We start from the raw sequence: 6000 nt of genomic DNA, 5'->3' as shown, positions 1-6000 counted from the left end.
AGCTCCTGGTCGGCTGGCTCGCCACTTATTATGTAACCTCTGTCTCAGGGCTTATCTAAATCTAAATGTCTGTTCCTCTAAGTTTGTTCAAGGAGCTTTTAGGGCACGTGTCATTTAAGTCAAATATTCTGATTTTCAAAGAACACGTGAAAACACCATAAATGGAAATATGAAAATATCAATGTCACACACAAAGAACAGTTAGCCAGGAATATATTGTGGCAATATAGGTGAATGTTTTTTCCATTTTTTGTTCTGGCACTATAAAAACACTCAAGTAATGAAAATAAATTGACAATTAGATTGAAGCAAATATAAACAGTACAATTATAACCCAAGTATTTCAAAAAGCATATCCCCAAAATGTAAATGTTCAGTTTTTCCTTTTCCTTAGGATGCAGAAGAATATTTAAGGAAAAAAATGTCTCAGTCCCGGGCAATGTGCATGAAATAATGTCTCAGTCCTACCGCTTCCCAGAAATAACACTCCAGGTTCTCAAGAACAGAAGAACAAGAGCTGAAGAGTTGATACACACGAGTCAAGATGACAAAGAGATATCCAGAACAATTCACTCAGATGATTCAGGGGTCAATCATATCCAACAATTTGTCCAGGAACCAAAAACCAGTCAGAATGTCTCAGTAAACAATCACAGAAAGCAACAAGTGCTCTTTAACTTCAGCACTCTTCTACAGTATTTCAATTCAAATTGTATGCGTTTTCTCCCTGCTGTTTGCACTCTGCTTTGCAGCCGTGCACACACTCTCTGCAGCCGTGCACACACTCTCTGCACGAGCCCACACTTAAAGGGGCAGTACCCATTTTTAAAGTAGTGCTTACTAAGTGTTTGTTTGTTTGGGATAAGAATTAAAGGGGTTACACTTTGGAAGTTCTTCATAAAACTGTTGAGTAAGGATTAATTGATGATCAGAATTAAGACCATCTCCAGAACATTGAGCAATGTTTGTGGTATTTTTGAGTCCCAAGTAATTTAAAAGTTTGACTTCTTTCATTGCTTGTTTTAAATGTTATGTTAAGCTGTTAGTCATTAACTGCATTAGCAGTTTGGAAATGTTGATGATTATTAGGGTTAAAATTGTAATAAAATGACAGATAAGTTGTTTGATATACTGAACCTCTACAGTTTTTCATATTGCACCTCCTTCATGTTTTATGATGTTATGAATGAAATGTTAAATATTCATGCTTAAAACTGATATTTACCAAACTGAAATTGTTGCTTTTATCAATTATCAGTTTCAATCAAATATATTATTTAAATAAATATATTACTTAAATTACAATTAAGCATTAAAGATATAATTATTACACAGTGAGGGACCAGTCCAATACCCTTTAAAAATATATACGGGGCCCTGGTATAACACATGTGGGCTTCATTAAGTTGGGGCGATATGGGGCCCTACTCAGAATCTATTTCAAATTCATGTGGGCTGATCCAGGTGGGGCCATACTGTGGAACCCGTGGACAAACCCATATAGGGCCCACATGAAGTCCAAATGGGCCACATTTTGTAATGTTGGCTGGGCTGGCACAATCATGTGGCCCCACAGTTTGAAAAACACTGATCAATGTTTCCTACACTGCCAAAAATGACTTTCTTGCTTAGTATTTTTGTTTTGTTTTCAGTATATCTAAAAATTCTTAAATCAAGATGTATTTTCTTGATTAGCAAATAACCTAAGAAATAAGACCTAAGAAGTTTTTATACAAAAAATATACAATGAGAGTTTTTTTCTTGAAATAAATGTTTAAGAAAAAGTAAACTTATTTCAAGATTTTCTTACCCCGGCAGATATTTTTGTTTGTTTTATGCACAATAATTAACTTCAATTGTATATTTTGTTGAGATTTATTTAGTATTGTGCTCTCATCTCATCTAAAAACTCATTTATTAGGTCATTTTGCAAAAAAAAAAAAAACATCTTGATTTAAAAATGTTTAGATATTTCTACAAACAAAAAAAGACAAAAATACTAAGTAATGTAGGTTATACCTTTCATACCGGTCCTGTACTGTTTTCAGTCACCAGTGTTTTAAAGTTTTACCCGTTCTTTAAAATTACCTAACATGGTGCAAACTTTCTATATAGCTGACAGCTTTCTACACCAGATGAATACATCCGATAATGTTACAAAAATCCAAATCACAGAAGGTCCCCACTGTATGAAATTTCAGAAATTTATGGTTTTCATTATTCCTAGTAACTTTTCGATGACTTACAACATGAAAAAACTTTCATAACATGCATTTGTAGTAGTAAGTTGCCTGTTTGTCTTGGTCAGTCTCTCCCCGTTTACACACTCCTGGGTGGGGTTTGAATGCGATTGGCAGCTCCCGCAGCCAACAAAAAGCTTAAGGTCTCTTTCAGTGGGGGATCGGGTTTTCTATTGGTCAACGGGGCTGTCAATCAGAGCTCAGCTCCACTGAGTTTCATAATGCGACCGCTGCGCTGCGCCATCATCGTCTGCTCCAGGCAGCAGAGAGCCGCTCGTACAAGTATTTAATATATCCCGCTAAAAACGCTATTTACTTTTTTTTACTGATTACCAGTGATTTTTTCACCATCATGGGGAGCTTTACGGCTGGTTTTGCGCAACATGGAAAACATTAAGACAAGACTTTAGGCGATTATCTTGGTAGGTGTATTATTATTTTTGCTGGTCATTGTAGTTTATTAGAAATGGACGCGTTCTCGCCATCCATCTATGTATTTCATAAGTACCCTTGTTGACTTTTCTGTTTGAAAGTCTATGCATGTATGTATGCATATTGTTGATGGACATGTGCTATAGGCGTGATTTAGTTTGATGGAATTTGTTCTGTGGATTCTTCGTTACGTGCAGTAATTTGATGACACAATATGTTGCTTTTTATTGTTGTACGAATATTTTTATGTTTGGTTTATATGTCGTTTCCTTTCATGCTGACCTCATTCATTCTGCTGTGTCGGCACAAGCCTGCAGTCCGCATCCATCAGTTCAGCCCAAACCTCCAGCTTCAGACGTGTTTATTTACACACACGCGCACGCACACATGCTAGCATGTATGGTCTGCGTTTAATCATGCATTACATTGCCAACGATCTTTTTCTACTGTGTTACTTGCTGTGATTGGTCATGCAGTTTTTTTTAAATCCCCTATAAAATCTAAATTGGAGCTTTTAGTTCTAGTTTGTTTGCTTTTAATATATATATCACTGCAGTAATAGGTCTATTATTAATGGTGGGTGTTAGATATTCCTGAAAGTTAACAAAATGAACTTTAAAAAAAGTATCCATTTACAGTAATGCATTGATTACATATTGATTACATATTGATGATACATATTGATCTTCCTGCACTCAATAGGCCTACTGAAGTTCAATCGAATGCACTCTAAAATAAGTTTGTCTCTCGCCATAACTCCACCTGTATCTGACTTCCTTTAGTAAGCAGCAAATTATAGTTCACAGCTGCAACGTCTACTTAAAAGTAACACTCAAAAGTAACCCAGCGACCCAGTAGCTACACTTAAGTTCAGGGTTTTTCTTTCTGGGTTATTCATTTCAAATTTTCAAGACAATCATTGAATGAACAAATTTTGAAGGCTACAGGTTTAAACCATAGACTGTAAAAATATGGACATAATGTACGTGACATCACTCGTAGGTTTGTAAAGAGCATTTTTGAAGCTAATAGTTGGCAAGGCCTGCCGTTGCCATCTTGACAGCGCATCACCACACATAACTCACGGATAACCGAAAATGGCCAATTAGGTGGGACGTGGGTGTAGCTCAGCAGTAGCCATGCCCTTAATTATGCAAAACTTTAAGGCTTAATATAATATAATATTAAAAAAAAATTCACCCCCTCACAGTTGTCATATAGGACACAATTAGCTATAGACCAAAAGCTCTTTTTGTACCAGGCTGCAAACATATATTTCTGCTGTAAAGTTGGGCATTTTAACATGGGTGGTCTAGTAGGGTTCCTCACATTCAACCCTAGAGAACCGGTTCCCTGCAGACTTTTGCTCCAACCTTTGATGAAACACACCTGAGCAAGGTAATCAATGGCTTCACGATCACTGGAAAATCACAGGCAAGTGTGTTTGATCAGGGTTGATGCTAAACTCTGCAGGGCACCGGCTCTCCAGGGTTGGATGTGAGGAACCCTGGTCTATGGTAAGGCTGGGCGTTAAAACGATATTGATATGTATCAAACCGTTCAATATGACGCCTGTAAATGCATTACTAAAACTTTATTGGACTACATTACAATCCCCTTTACTAGATCTTAAACAGCCTATTACATGCCCTGATAAAGGAGGGTGCCGCACCACCGGGGTTCGGTTGCACCATCGCCATGTAACAGGAAAAGCATGAATACGTGTAAAAATAAGTGTGGCAGTTCTTTGTTTTTTTTCCATCTGACCACTGACCAGCTTCAGAACAATGTTGTGTGTAAGCTGTGCATACTTGTGGGCCGGGTATACTTTTTTTCCGCAGCTTTCAAACTGGCACATGCGCAATATAAATGGTTTCTTATTCAAATGATTACTCTACCAGTACGTACTGATTTGGCGACATTTACAGTACATAAAAAATGTAGGTGAAGAAACGTAGCCGATCCGCCATTGTAAAAAAAGTTTAGAAAAAACAACAAGAACCAAAAAGAACAGGAATCAAACATCATGGTGACGACAATGCTCCAGAGAGAGCATTTATACAGTTTATTTAACACCAATAAATCTTTATGTAAGATTTAAACATTTTTTTGTAGTGGTATAGCAGTATTCACCTGTTTCTCGAACGCGAAAGTAAGTGATGTGACGTATTTCCTTTCCAGTCCGAGACTTCTGGTTTAATAGCCAGCCGGTAGAGGGGCGTAGTGGGAGCTTGCATAAAATATAATATAAACAGTTAATATTTACTACACCTGCCATGTATGAACCCGTGTGAGGATGAAATTAAGAAGTGGCCTGATATATGAAAGGAGTAGTCCACTTTATAGATGGGGCCCATTGACTTACCATAGTATTTTTTTTCCTACTATAAAAAGTCAATGGACCCCATCTTTAAAGTGGACTACTCCTTTAAGATATATTCAATCATTTCGTGTTGTTGATCGGAGGTGACCGGTCTTCAATGCGCAAATATAAGCACAGAGACATACCAGTATCTTTACAATGGGAAAGTCAGTCAAGTGTTTGTACATGGATTTTACCAAGACTTCATGTTTTTAACTTTTCAGGGGGTGGTTTAAAATGTCACAACTGTCCCTCTGGTGTGAGCTTTTTTTAAACGGCAATTTTTAATGGACTTGTTTATTGCGACACGTCAAGCTTCTCGCGGTCCGACACAGTCAGCAGTATCTTTCTCATTCAACACATTGTTAGTTATTTTCACAAACCATAATAAACATATTAAACTCCTCCATGTATTGAGTATTGTTTTCATTTATGAAAATATTATTACATCGCTTCTTAGGCATAACGTTAGTTGGAGACATGAGCTTATGAAATTATTTGCTTACTTTTTAAAGTATTTGCTTTTTGATTTAAAACATAACAAAAGTACGCGCCAAACACATTACAAACTATTATAAACATTAACTAAGCAGATTATGTCGTATATATTCTGTACTGTAATCGCATTTTTGTAACAATATATAGTAGCAGAATAAATAAATCAGCTAAATCAGCATATTTTTATCAGCATAATATTAGTTGTTTTAAAACAATTCTAGTATTTATTGTGTACTGATAGTTTCTATGAAAGGTTTTACTGGATGGATTTGTAAATACAGATCATGAGTGCATGTGCGCCACATAAGCCCTTTTCACACAGACATCCCCTAAAATACACGGGAAAGGCATCCTGGATTTTTCCGGGATCGTTAGATTTATTGTTCATTCTCACTGCCAAGATTACCTGGGATCTGATGGTCCCGGAAAGACATGTGACCTGTTGAAAGTCCCGCCCTCTCTTCTACG

General features: G+C 36.8%; 1 protein-coding gene across 4 annotated transcripts in view; it reads left to right on the top strand.

Annotated features, from left to right (window-relative positions):
• The first annotated feature begins 2470 nt into the window (after positions 1 to 2470).
• Positions 2471 to 6000, top strand: part of fynb (FYN proto-oncogene, Src family tyrosine kinase b) — a 72826-nt gene continuing 69296 nt past the window's right edge. For all 4 annotated transcript variants that reach the window (XM_065263781.1, XM_065263779.1, XM_065263776.1 and 1 more), the window contains exon 1: positions 2471 to 2662. The gene's annotated coding sequence lies outside the window, so the exon portion shown is untranslated. The remainder of the gene's footprint in view (positions 2663 to 6000) is intronic.

This window comes from Paramisgurnus dabryanus, chromosome 12 (genome assembly GCF_030506205.2).
Source record: "Paramisgurnus dabryanus chromosome 12, PD_genome_1.1, whole genome shotgun sequence".
In the NCBI taxonomy this organism is placed as follows: Eukaryota; Metazoa; Chordata; class Actinopteri; order Cypriniformes; family Cobitidae; genus Paramisgurnus; species Paramisgurnus dabryanus.
Note: the sequence above shows the minus strand (reverse complement) of the source record. Positions and strands in the feature narration are given on the sequence as shown.